The following is a 14,414-nucleotide window of genomic DNA, read 5'->3' as shown; positions in this document are numbered from 1 at the left end:
TCTCCTCATTTGCCAGTGGTTGGGCACCCAGGCTATGAATGAGGCAGGGACTTGCAATCGTGGACTAGAAGATTAGCAGCCTAAAAAAGTCACTTATCTTGCTGCCTCAGGTTCTTTATCAGCAAAGTAGTAGCTCCAACTGCTTGCCAGGCATGGAGCTAAATCCCTCCCGTTACCTCTTAGAATCTCCATCAAAGTAATTAGCTGACTGGCAATGCTGTCCTTGTATGGTAGGGAGAAACTGAGAACATGGAGGCTCACTCATAAATGGAGGAGCTGGAATTGGAAACTGGTTTTGTTAGACCCCAAAACTCACATGCTCTCCACTCTCCACCAGCTTCCACTGCCTTTCCAGTGTGCTGGCATTGCTGGGTAGACCCTTGCCCAGGGGCCCCCGGTCCTTATAGAAGTGGAAAGAGAGCCGGGCAGTGGTGTGGAAGTTGAGAGAGAAAGGGGAGGCCCACAAGTGCAGAAAGCAGAGGAATCATGGCCTGTCAGCAGCAGCCTCAAAGCAGAGCTGAAAGGCACAGGAAGAAAGGGGGCCAGGCGAAGGGGAAGGATGGAAAGAGGCTGGTGGAGAGGAGGTGAGGAGAGTTGGTTCGTGTCCTTTCCCCATGTGTTCTTTTTTAGGAAGAGAGCTAAAAAAGACAATGACACAGGCCATTGCCATCCCTACCCTGGGCAGTGCATCTGCCCCTACCACCATGCCCATCCCCACTCTAGTCTGTATTCCCTCCTGCAGGCCACAGTCTTTTCAAATGCAAATCTGCATCACCCCTTGCTCTAGAATATAAAGCCCAGGCTCTTTCATGTAACACACAAGCCCTGGGCTCTGTAAGCATCTTCAGCCACATCTCCTCCACCCCACACTCCCAAAAGAAGCATGCACAGAGACCCTTCACTCCGGTGGAATCGTACTCCCCTTTGGCATGCCGCCATTGCCCAGGTCCTTGCCATTTGTTTCCTTTGTGCTGTTTTCTCAGCTCCCCACTCTCCCGTTTCATCCTAAGGCCTCCACACGAAGGTTAGCTCCTCTTTGCAGTCTTCCCCAAGCCCCAGGCTATGTTAGGTGCTGGTCCACTTTGCTCCTACAGCACCTGGTACTAACTCTGGCCACCATTTGCCACCCCCCCCCCCCCCCCCCCCCGCCTTACGTGATTCATTACTGGTTTTTCTCCCTCTGTAGACGTTAAGCTCCTTGAGGGCCAGGTGGGATCTGATTCATCCTCCAGCCCCTGGTCCAGGATCCGTTCCGTAAGAAAGTGCTCAGTGAACAAGGATCTTCCAGCTGAGTGCTAAAATATGGTAGGGGGTACCACTGTTCTCTGATGGAGAACCCTAGGCTTCATAAGCCATGCCCATCCCATGAATTCTCCTGGATGGGGCTGGGATGCCTTTGTTTGCCCAGGCACCTCAAGCTCCTTGCCGAGGGGCCCCATCCTGCTTCTCTGCAGGGCTCTGTGTAGTTGGTGTCCTGGATAAGGAGGCAGTATTGTGAGGGAAAAGCTCTAAGACCAACGGCAACTGTTCCACCTGACTCTTCCCTGGACCTCTGGGCAAGGTGTCCAACTGCTTTTCCATATCCTCCATAGCTGTTCTTCACCACCAGGGTCACCCCTTCCTTCCCTGGAGGCACACAGAGTTGGTGTTTGCATGGCAAAAGCCCCACCAGCCCATGGAATGTGTCATCCACCCCCGATGGGTAGGGAGCAGCTTGAGATGGTTACAGCCTGATCCCCCAATGAGCTTTTGCCTTGTCCTGGTTTGCCAATGCCAGTGGAGGGACAGAAATACACTGATGTCAGTCTGGCAAATGCAATGATTTAATCAAAGGATGTGTGCTTTGCTAACCTTGGCAACAGGCAAGGCCGACGTAGTCGAAAGTCAAGGACTCTGTCACTGCCTGAACCCACCCTCCCCACAGTCAGCACTCTGCCCAGCATCCGAATTGCACACCTGGGATGTCTGAGCTGTTGGGCAAAGGGGTTTAAGAGCCAGGGAGGCAGTAGGGAGAGGCTTCTCCTGTGGCTACTGGATGCCCTCCACAGCTGACTTCTTAACTTTCAATAACTCCTGCATCCCAGCCAGCTGGTAATCTCTGCATTTCACACCGAGGCAGGTCTTTGCAATGGGGGTGGATGCTTCCTTGACACATCTCTGCTAGGAAACAGGGCCAGTAGCATGAGTCACAGAGCTGTTCTCCTGTCCAACAACCTATTCTCAGCCCCACCACTGCTCCAGCCAGCAGGCCTCTCTGCTCCCTTCCACACTTGCCCTCTCCATCCAAGGGGCTTGCCCAGGTGATGCCAACCTGCCATTGTTGTCCCTTCGCTATACTCAGGAGGCTCATGCTTTTTGGTCTTGCATTTTTAGAAAGACCTTGGGTTCGCTAGTATTCTGCCCCCCTGAGAACAGAGGGACCTTCCTGTGCATTCCAAGACATACACTCAGATTTCTAGCGTGTCGGAGCTAATAAGATGCCTCTAGTACAGTGGATTGTCGATTTTGTTGCACATTTATCACCTGGGGAGCTTTAAAAACCTCAGTGCCCAGGCCTCATCCAAGCTTATAATTCAAAGCAAACTTCTTTTGCTTTCAAGTCTCCAGGCAGGTTCTGAGTCATCTCTTTGACCTGACCATCTATAGCAGTGCCTTTAAAAAAAAATGAAATATTTAAGATATACCAAAGGTATGAAGAATAATAACTGAATCCCGCTTCAAAAAAGAACATTACCAATACAGTTGAAGCCCCCTTTGCTCCAGAGGTTTACAGATTCCTCCTCAGCGCCTCAGGGATGCTGGGAGAAGTCACCTCCGGCAGCAGCGGATGCCTGGGAGTGGAGTGGGTGGTGCTCTGGTCTTTCCCCTGGCTTCACCCAGAACAACTCCAATTTTATTCTGTTTTGTATATTGAGGTTTTGTAAATAACTTTGTTGGGAAAAGGACCTAAAAGTTACTTATTTACAACCTCAGTAGTTATGTCTCTATCCTTTGCCTTAATAATAGTTGTTGTCCTGTAGTAGTCAAACCAGCCTTGTAGCAGGACTGAGCAGGCAGGGCCTGCTGTCCCAGTTCTTCCCTTTCAGGTCCCGAGTGCCCTTGGCAAAATCATACCTTTCCTGAACTCCATTTGTAAAATAGTAATAAATACCCTTGTCTAGCTTACCCCACAGGACATCTATGAGGAATTCAGTGAGATCAGTGGGTGTGAGAGGGCTCTATAAAATTCTGTCCGTGGAAGGTGTTCCTATTTCCAGACAGTTTGGTTACTATGCTTGTTCTCAGAGCACAGAGGTTAGCTGGGGTTTTGACTGCACTCATACCCAATCTGCCTTACTGTGCCCTGTGTGGTTATGGTCTGTGGTGTGTTTGTGAGTGGGTGTTTGCGTGTAGGACAGGTGATACCTCAGTTTATTTCATGGACTCTAAGACACATTTTTTTTTTGTATTTTAACATCATTAAAATTGGAATGCATCTTAAAATCAGTGGCATGACAGTTTAATCAGCAACTTTCTTCTTTTTCAGCAGTATATAAAATAACAGACATCTTATAATCTAAGGCATATTAGAGTCAATGAAATACTGTAATTGTTAACTTAGATTCCTCTTCCTCTTCCCCCATGAAAGTCACCTTCTTGCTAGAGAAAACCCTTTTGGAAAAATACAGACTTTTAGCTTACAGCCTCATTCTAACACTCCTCTTTTTCTTCCCTGCCAGCATCCACCCAGGCCAGGCAAGCTTTCTGCTTCTTGACCAGAAGGGGACCCACTTTGTTGAGCTCTCTTGAGACAGATGGTTTGTGGGACATGAGAGGGAAGAGGCAGAGTATACCTGCATAAGGAAGCCCACTGTGCCAAATGACAGTGAAGGAGTCAGACAAGCTAGGCCACCCAGCCCCAATAGCTCTGGTTTCTTTCTTTCCCCAACAGCAGCCTGGCCAGACAACTCAGCCTACTTCCCTGGGGAACTCCTAGGGCTAGTCATTGCCAGAGGTGAAGTAAGCTGGCAGAAGTAGGGGTGGGGTGTGAAGCCCAACATGTCCTGAACTCCCTGGGTTAATGTGAGTGGCTGTCTGGCCCATGCAGAAGAACACACAGATTTCCCTACCTCCTCCAACAAGGTCGAAGAAGAGTCAGGTAGTAAGCCTTTCAAGGAAAAGCAGCACTTTGTCCTAGGGTACCCTGAGCCATGGGCATTTCACTGCAGTTAGGAATTGCCACCAACATCCCCTCAGTCCTGGCAGTCACTCAAATTAAACTCTGCCCTTGTAACCTTTAGGCCATCCTCTTCCAGAAGGGAAGAGGAGTGTCTGCATAGTGAGATCTAGGGATACTTGGTCACAGGAAGCCGCTTTTGGACATTTCTCCCCCAGAGAGCTTAGCAAGACATGATCAGCCTGGATTACAGCTGCCCTCACGTAACTGGGTTAAAGTGTTGGCCTACTTAGGCCCCTCCTGCAGTGGCCTCCTTCAAAGCTGATGAGGCCGATTAGGGGGCTATTTCTGAGATCTAGTCGTGTACCCAGAAGCCTGAGGGCGGTCCTCCCCTGACTAGAAAGACAATGACTAAGGCTGGACAGCCAAGGGCAGAGTGAGATTTGCCCATAGGAGAGCATTGCCGTCAGAACTCATGTATTCTTGTAAAAGAACCAAATAATATCAAGGCTAAGTCCCTGGATTTTGAACTTCAAAAACCAAACGAACCAATCAGTTTTCAGGGATAGGCCTAGTCCTACACCTTTGCCATCTTCAGAGCTAAAGAGAGGTAGCAGATCGCCAAAATAAAATCTTCAATTATAGTTGTAGTCACTAGCCTCCACTTAGTAGGTTCTGTGCATTTGAGATTGTTAACTAACCTCTGAGCCTCAGTTTGCTCATCTACAAAATGGCAATAATGATAGCATCTACTTCATAGGCTATCGTGACGATTAAAAAGAAAACGCACATAAGGCACTTGGCACCGTACCTGGCAGCACATTTGTTAGATACCACCACTACCATCACCACAACCATTATCACCACCATTGTCACCATCATCATCCTCATCAAGACAACAGTGAACGGGAAAAGCTCAGTCTCTGGAGCCTGACAAACTTGGTTTGAATCCTGACTTTGCCACTTCATAGTTAGGTGGCCTCAGATAAGTGACAACTTCCTTGAACTTGATTCTTATTCTGTAAAACGGGAAACTCATAAGGCTATTGAAAAGTGTATAACATGGTTCTCCACAGTAAGCACTCAATAAATGTTAGCTATTATAATTATTAAAAAGGAGTGGTCAAGGTCAGTGGTTGCCAGGTGTTAGGAGGATACGGAGATGAATGGGCTAAGCACAGAGGATTTCTAGGGCAATGAGACTACTATTCTGTATAATACTATAATGGCGGATACATTTCATTATGTAGTTGTCAAAACTCATAGAATATACAATAGCAAAAGTGAACCCTAATGTAAACTTTGGACGTTGGATGATAATGATGTATCACTGCAGGTTCATCAGTTGTAACAAACGTGCCACTCTGATGCAGGATGTTGATAGTGGGGTAGGCTGTGTGTGTGATGGGTATATAGGAAATATAGGGGAACCCTGTATACATTTTGCTCAATTTTGTTGTGAACCTAAAACTACTCTGAAAAATAAAGTCTATTTAAAATGAAAAGAAAAAAATGGGAGCAATCATGCTAGATTGTTATAAACTTAGGATGTTAGCTATAATCCCCATGATAACCACTAAGAAAATAACTAAAATAGAGAGAAGAGGAAATGAAGTGGGAATCAAAGTGGATATTACAAAAAAAAATACATCAAACACAAAAGAACGCAGTATAGGAGGAACTGAGGAACAAAAAAAGATATATAGCACAATGGCACAAGTCCTTTATTATCAGTAATCACTTTGAATGTAAATGGATTAAGCTCACCAATTAAAAGACAGACTCTGGCAGAATGGATTAAAAAACAACATGATCCAATTATGTGCTACTGACAAGACACTCAGTTTAGACCCAAAGATACAGGGGTTGAAAGTGAAAGGATTAAAATAGATATTCTATCCAAATAGTAACCACAAGAGAGCTGAGATGGTTACACTAATATTAGACAAAATAGAGTTTAAGTAAAAAATTGTCATAAAAAATGAAGGAAATTTTTACTGATAAAGGGTTAATTCATAAAGAAAATATAACAATGATAAACAAGTATGCACCAAACAACAGAGCTCCAAAATATATGAAGTGAACACTGATGGAATTAAAAACAAATAGTAGACAATTCTACAATAATATTTGGAGACCTCTGTATGCCACATTAAATAATGGATAGAACAACTAGACAGAAGATCAGTAAGGAAATAGTTTCAAGAACACTATAAACCAACTAGATCCAATAAACATACAGAACACTATACCCCACAACAGCACAATACACATTCTTCTCTAATGTACATGGGATATTCTCCAGGTTAGAGCATATATTAGGCCATAAAGCAATTATTTTAAAATATTTTAAAATGCTGGAATTATACAAAGTATGTTTGATCAAATGGAGCAAAGCTAGAAATCAATAATGAGAAAAACTGGAGATTTTGCAAATATGTGGAAATTAAGAATATACTCTTAAAGAACCAATGAGTCAAAGAAGAAATCACTAGGGGAATTAGAAAATGCTTTTAGATGAATGAGAATGAAAATACAACATAAAACAACTTATGGGATACAGTGAAAGCAGTGCCCAGAGGGAAATTTATAGCTGTAAACACATACATTAAAAAAGAAGAAAGATCCGAAACCAATACTCTAACTTTACACCTTAAGGAACTAGAAAAAGAAAAGCAAACGAAACCTAAAGCCAGCAGAGGGAATGAAATAATAAAGATTAGAGCAGAGATAAATGAAATAGATAATAGAAGAAAAAGAGTCAATGTAACCAATAGTTGGTTGTTTGAAAGGATAACAAACCATGACCAAGTGGGATTTATTCCAGGAATTCAAGGGTGGTTTGATGTAAGAAAATCAACTAATGCGGTACACCGCAGTAATAGAACAAAGTGGAGGGTGGGGTGGGGACGTGATCATCTCAATATATGCAGAAAAACCATTTGACAAAAGTTAATACCCTTTCATAATAAAACACTCAGCAAACTAGGAGTAGAAGGCAAATGCCTTAACATGATAAAGGGGCATTTATGAAAAACCCACAACTAACATCATACCTAATAGACAGAGACTGAAAGCTTTCTCCTAAGATCAGGAACAAGACCAGGATGTTTATGTTTACTTCTGCTATTCAACATAGTATTGAAAATCCTAGCCAGAGCAGTTAAGCAAGAGAAAGAAATAAAAGGCATCCAAATTGGAAAGGAAGAAGTAAAACTATCTCTATTTGCAGATAATATGACTATATTCCCATAGAATACACACACCAACAACTACTAGAGCCAATAAATGATTTCAGCAAAGTTGTAGTGTATAAGATCAACACACAAAATCAGTTGTTTCTTAATGCCAGTAATAAACAGTCTGAAAATAAAATGAAGAAAAGCAGTCTCCTTTATAATAGCATCCAACATAACAAAATACCTAGTAATACATTTAACCAAGGAGGTAAATGACTTGTACATTGAAAACTAGAAATATTGCTAGAAGAAATTTTAAAACATCTAAATAAATGGAAAGGCATCCTGTGTTCATGTATTAGAAAAAATATCCAAATGACAATAGTCTCCAAAGCCATCTACACATTCAGTGCAATCCCTATCAAAATTCCAATGGCCTTTTTTTTTTTTTTTTTTTTTTGCAACAATGGAAAAGCCAATCTTCAAATTCATAAGGGAACTCAAGGGGCCTTGGACAGCCAAAACAGTATTGAAAAAGAAAAACAAAGTAGGATTACACTTCCTGATCTCAAAACTCACTGCAAAACTACAGTAATCAAAACAGTGTAGTACTGGCATAAAGGTGGACATACAGACCAATGGAATAAGATAGAGAAATAATAGAAATGAATGCAGACCTCTATGGTCAACTGATTTTCAACAAGGATTCCAAGAACATTCAATGGGGGAAAGAATAGTTTTAACAAATAGTGTTGAGACAACTGGATAACCACATGCAAAAGAATGAAGTTGGACTGCTACCACACATCACATACAAAATAGCTCAAAGTAAGTCAAAGACCTAAATAAAAGGAATAAAACTATACAACTAATATAAGAAAACATAGTAAATCTTCATGATCTCAGATTTGGCAGTGGATTCTTAGATTTGACACCAAAAACATTAGCAACAATAGAAAAAAAATAGATAAGTTGGACTTCATAAACGTGAAAAACTTTTGTCCGTCAAAGGATATTATCAAGAATATGAAAAAGACAAACTACAGAGTGAGAGAAAATATTTGCAAATCATATATCTGATAATGGTTTAATATCCTGAATATATGAAGAACTCTTACAATTCAACAATAAAAAGTGAAACAACCAGCTGGGCGCAGTGGCTCACACCTGTAATCTCAGCAGTTTGGGAGGCCGAGGTGGGCAGATCACGAAGTCAAGAGATCAAGACCATCCTGGCCAACATGGTGAAACCCTGTCTCTACTAAAAATACAAAAATTAGTTGGGCGTGGTGTTGTGCGCCTGTAGTCCCAGCTACTCGGGAGGCTGAGGCAGGAGAATTGCTCAAACCAGGAGATGGTGGTTGCAGTGAGCCGAGATTGTGCCACTGCACTCCAGCCTGTCTCAAAAAATAATAATAAAAGTCAAACAGTCTGATTAAAAACTGGGCAAAGTACTAGAATGGACATTTTTCCAAAGAAAATATACTAATAGCCAATAAGCACATGAAAAAGTGTTCAATATCAATGATCTTTAAGGAAATACAAATCAAAACCATAATGAGATGCCACTTCACATCCACTAAGATGGCTTAAATCAAAAAAAGAAAAGTAGTGATGGTGAGGATGAGAAATAGGAACCTATATACATTGCTACTGGGAACATAAAATGGTACAGCCACTTTGGAAAATGGTTTGGTGGTTCCTCAAAAAGTTAAAGGTAGGCTGAGTGCAGTGGCTCATGCCTGTAATCTCAGCACTTTGGGAGGCTGAGGCAGATGGATCACTTGAGGTCAGGAGTTCAAGACCAGCTGACCAACATGGTAAAACCTCATTTCTACTAAAAATACAAAATGAGCTGGGCGTGGTGGCACATGCCTGTAATCCCAGCTACTCAGGAGGCTGAGGCAGAAGAATCGCTTGAACCCAGGAAGTGGAGGTTGCAATGAGCCAAGATCGTGCCATTGCACTCCAGCCTGGGCAACAAGAGTGAAACTCCATTGCTAAATAAATAAATAAACAAACAAGTTAACGATAGAATAACCACGTGACTCTAATTCTCCACTCCTAAGCATATATCCAAGTGAAATGAAAACATGTTCACACAGAAACATGTACACAAATGTTTATATAGCATTGGTCCTAAGAGCCAAAAGGTGGAAGCAATCCAAATATCCATTATGATGGATAAACAAATTGTGTTACATGAGACAATGAAATATTATTCAGCCATAAAAAGGAACAAAGTACTAAAACATGGTACAACTTGGATAAACCTTGAAAACATACTGAGCAAAAGAAGCCAGATACAAAAGGTCACATATTATATGAGTCCATTAATATGATATATCCAGAATAGGTAAATTCAGAGAGATGGAAGGAAGATTAGATGTTACTTAGGGGGGAGGGGGGTGGGAGTTGGTGAGTAACTTCTCTTAATGGGTGTGGAGTGTTTTTATGGAGCGATGAAAAAGTTTTAAAGCTAGAGAGAGCCAAGGGTTGCACAACATTGTGAATTCACTAACTACCGTAGTGTACATTTTGAAATGGTTAATTGTATGTTATATGAATTTTACCTCAAAAAAAGGTCCAAAAAGGGAGCAAGATTGAAAATAAACGTGTTTCTTTTTCACAGTCAAGTGTTCTGTGCACCCTGCTTGCAGGACCCACTGTGTAACATTCCTCAGAGCAAAGGATGTTACCTGTACTTTCCCAGCCTACTGCTGACTATTAGCAATGTCTATTTGACCTTCTCCAAGGCTGCAGGGTCAGTTAGACCCATCTACCCAACAGGAACGTCCCATCCTATTTGGATCCAACAACTGGATTAACCCCATGGTTCCCTTTTAAGCCCCATCATTCATGAGTACCACAGACCACAAGATATGCTAGGCCAGATAAATAAGAACCAATTCACCAAGGAGCATGACTTCATGTACTCAGGTCACTATGGCTACCCACCTCTGGCCCGACCACAATTCTGGGAAAGAGGCCATTGCTGAGGCATATGCCAGTGGGGTGGCAATGTCTTCATGCAGAGTTCTTGAAATTCATTTGGATGTTTTTAGAGAAAGCTTAGGGAAATGTTTGCATTACTCATACCAGCACTGTCCCTCAAAAAGATGGGGATTTCCCACTCTGTCCAGTCCAAGACATCCTTTCCATTCTGCTAGGATATGTGGGAGTGGGGAATACGATTGTCCCATCCAGCTCTTTGGCCAGCCCCCATCTCCTATGCGGATACACAGAAACCCACCTACACATGTTGACCCATATGGTAACCTTGGGTCATTCCAAAATACCATTTAGATGGAACGTGACTATAGTAACTCTTAGTTTCAATGTGTGCCTGATGTTTGGAAACTCAGCAGCTTCCTGTCAGTTAAAATGTGATTTAAACATTCTATTGTATACAGGTTGTGCTTCCTGCTTTACAAGAGTCCACATTTAATACTACCTTCCTGTCCTTTCTGCATAGCAAGTGATTCTGAAAGTTACTCCGATTTTCCTTTCCATGTGGTTTACTCTTACTATTCTTTCTCTCCTTCTGCCTCATGGATTTTTTTTTTCTCTGTGGGATAATTTTCAACCGGTAAACATACTATAAACTGTCTTCTCCTCTTCAGGCCTCAAGATAGCCTCTCTCTGTCTCTTCTTACCTCCTCATCATAGGAAGGGCCCAATGCCTCTAAGAGGGCAGCTTCACAGTAAGGACCACAACTCTCAGCCACCCAATGCCATTCTGTGTGTCCAAACCTATTTCTTATACAAACACATCACTTCTCTTCCAGCCACCTTGCATATTCCTGCTAAGGAGCAAGAGAGTCACATTATGGGAACAGAAACAGTCTCCTCCATTCAACAAATTATGATCATGTCCAGTATGGGGTGGCTTCTGGTGCTGAAATATTGGAGTGCAAAGAAATGTAATTTCTCAACAGGGGCAGCTACAACTATGTTCTAATGCCACTGAGGTGGAAGCTATTTAGTGAAAACATATAAAACCCTAATGTTACCTAGGCCCCAGTCTGAAGGACTTTACCCAACTAGACCAAACTAGTATGCTCTTTACAACTCTTAGCCCAGAGTGGATTGTTAATTTATCTTACAAAATTATACTATATTCATTCTGTAACCAAGCAAGGTGCCATGCCTCTGGAGGGACAGGCACTCAATAAATATTGATGGATCATGTTGAGCCTGACATTTGGGAGGAAAAGTAAAAAAAAAAAAGCTGTCATTTCATCAAATGTCGGCTTCCCAAAAGCTCTCAAAATAACTGGGCATATTGAGGCTCCAGCAGTGGTTTTGATTGTCCTGTGGGATCCTGGGGTTCTGTCGGAACAGGCCCAAGTTTCCATAAACCTTTTTTTTTTTTTTTTTTTTTTTTTTTAATGAGATGAAGTCTTGCTCTGTTGCCCAGACTGGAGTGTAGTAGCGCAATCTCAGCTCACTGCAACCTCTGCCTCCTGGGTTCAAGCGATTCTCCTGCCTCAGCCTCCTGAGTAGCTGGGACGATAGGCGTGCACCACCACGCCTAATTTTTGTATTTTTAATAGAGATGGGGTTGGCCACGTTGGTCTCGAACTCCTGACCTCAGGTGATCTGCCTGCCTGGGCCTCCCGAAGTGCTGGGATTACAGACGTGAGCCACTGTACCCGGCTCTCTATAAACATTTAATACAAAAAAACACATGTGTGTTGAAATACATAATATTTTGAAACTGTAAGAATAACAAAAACAAAAAACACTGAACAAACAGCTGGTAAGTTATATACAGAATGGCAACTGAAGACCACCAGTGGGTTAGCAGAAGCCGTCAGGTTACTCATTTGTCTTCAAACCTCAGGAGTTATGCTTCTCCTGCCCAAACTTCTTGTAAGCTTCAGAAAGACTGTGGACTTTCATAAAATTGAGCAATCTGATCTCCATGCAAATCAGGACCTTGTTGTTGTACAGCTAAAACATAGACATAGAGTGCTGAGACTGTTCACTGTCATTCAACCCAACTGCAACATTTTATAGTTATCAAAACAACCTCATTCTCCTTAATAAGTAGCTTGTATACATTTGTGCTTAATAGAGATGAAATAGTTCTTTCAATCTGATTTTTAACATAATGAGGTGCCAACTAAGATTCTGAGTAAGAAACAAAGAGCTTCTCCCACCATGGAGGGAGACTAAAGGGGGAACAGATGACCCACCCCTTGTGACTTGGATGCGTCCTTTTAGAATGGGAGCATGAGCTCAAAGATGCCATGGCAGTTGGTGAGCACGGAGGCATATAATTCAGCCACTGCCCAGCTGTGTGCTGCAGACAGAGAGCGTACTCTACATCTCACCTCTGTCAAATTAAGTACTCATCTGTCATGATGGAAAACTGCAAGTGCAGGTCAGTGTTGGTTTAGATACAGCATGCACCCTCCACCAGCTGTCTGGGTGGGTCCATTTAAACAATTTGAGATATACAGTCAGTACCTTCCAAACATAATACATTAAGAGGTGATTCTTAATTTTTCTAATTCACACATAATTGTACATATTTATGGGCTACACAGTGATGTTTCAATACGTACAATGTACAGTGGTCAAATTAGGGTAGTCTGTCTGTCACTGCAGACATTTATCATTTCTTTGTGTTGGGAACATTCAAAATCCTGTCTTCTAGTTACCCAAAGATATATCTTAAATTCTTAACTATAGACACCCTACAGTGCTATAGAACACCAGAACTTAACTCCTCCAATCTAGTTGTATTTTTCTATCCTTTAACCCAGTGGTCTCCAACCTTTTTGGCACCAGGGACCGGTTTCATGGAAGACAGTTTTTCCACGGATGGGGCAGGTGGCATTAGTTTCTCCTAAGCAGCACACAAGCTAGATCCCTCACATGTGCAGTTCACAATAGAGTTCATGCTCCTATGAGAATCTAGTGCCACCACTGATCTGACAAGAGGTGGGGCTCAGGCGGTAATGCTCACTTGCCCACTGCTCAACCCTGCTGTGCAACCCGGTTCCTAACAGGCCACAGACCAGTTCTGGTCCATGGCCCGGGGGTTGGGGATCCCTACTTTAACCAACCTCTCCCTTTTCACTCTCTCAACCCTTCCCAGCTTCTAGTAACCACTATTCTACTCTCCACTTGTATGAGATCAACTTCTTTAGCTCCCACATGAGTGAGAACATGTGGTATTTACCTTTCTGTGTCTGGCGTATTTAACATAATGTCCTCCAAGCTGATCCACGTTGCTGCAAATGACAGGATTTCAATCTTATTTATGGCTGAATAATATACCATTGTATAGCAATTTTTATTAAGGCATCATATCTAAACAAGGTTGTAACCAAGCGCTTGGGGTGAGGATGTAGACTGACTTCAGAACAGTGCTTGAGACCTAATGTGATTCCCTCCAATTCTTGAAAGACTTCTTCCAACAAGTTTGAGCTTTGGAACACGAGATTGTCCCATGGGGCTACAGGTGTCAAGGCAGGCCTTTTAATGCAGTAGCCAAAAACAGTATATCCAGGGCTTTCCTCACTTGCATCCTCCCATTCATTTCTTCCTCCTGTAGGTGAAAAGCTTGAGCATACAGATGGCAAGCTATGAGAGCTTACCCAACCCAAACCCATACTTATCTTGGCTCACGTGGTTGAAGCTGCAGAAGTGGGAGAAGCCATTCTCCGAATGGGCAGTCATTCACTGGCTCTCCTGGCTGGCAGCTGTGAATCCTGGTGTGACTTCCCCACCGCAGACTTCTCCTTACCTCACACTGATAGGACCCCTTAGATACGGCAGTATTTCCCAGCAACAGAGAGGCACTGCTTCATCCTACATGCCCATACTTGCCCTCGGAAGCAGGAAAGCTATTTACAGTGTCCAGTGGGGCATGAAATCTGAAGTGGAAATGCTGAAACTCTGGGAAGAATTTAGGTAGGTGGAGTGTGATTACTGAAGTTGAAATTTGTCCAGACCAGAGTTAACCACTAATGCTATAAAAAAGAATGCTGTGGGCTCATTAAACTACTTCATTCTACCTGAACCTATTAGTATTGTCTAAATCATTGAAAAATCTTATGTCCCAT

At 42.7% G+C, this 14,414-nt stretch overlaps 1 protein-coding gene across 1 annotated transcript in view; it reads left to right on the top strand.

Annotated features, from left to right (window-relative positions):
- TMEM164 (transmembrane protein 164) overlaps positions 1 to 11,186 on the top strand; it is a 189,472-nt gene extending 178,286 nt beyond the window's left edge. Inside the window, exon 8 of the mRNA XM_037989024.2 lies at positions 4,917 to 11,186. The gene's annotated coding sequence lies outside the window, so the exon portion shown is untranslated. The remainder of the gene's footprint in view (positions 1 to 4,916) is intronic.
- Positions 11,187 to 14,414: the final 3,228 nt, after the last annotated feature.

Source organism: Chlorocebus sabaeus, chromosome X, assembly GCF_047675955.1.
Source record: "Chlorocebus sabaeus isolate Y175 chromosome X, mChlSab1.0.hap1, whole genome shotgun sequence".
NCBI lineage: Eukaryota > Metazoa > Chordata > Mammalia > Primates > Cercopithecidae > Chlorocebus > Chlorocebus sabaeus.
The sequence above is the reverse complement of the archived record's forward strand: the minus strand, read 5'-3'. Positions and strand labels throughout refer to the sequence as shown.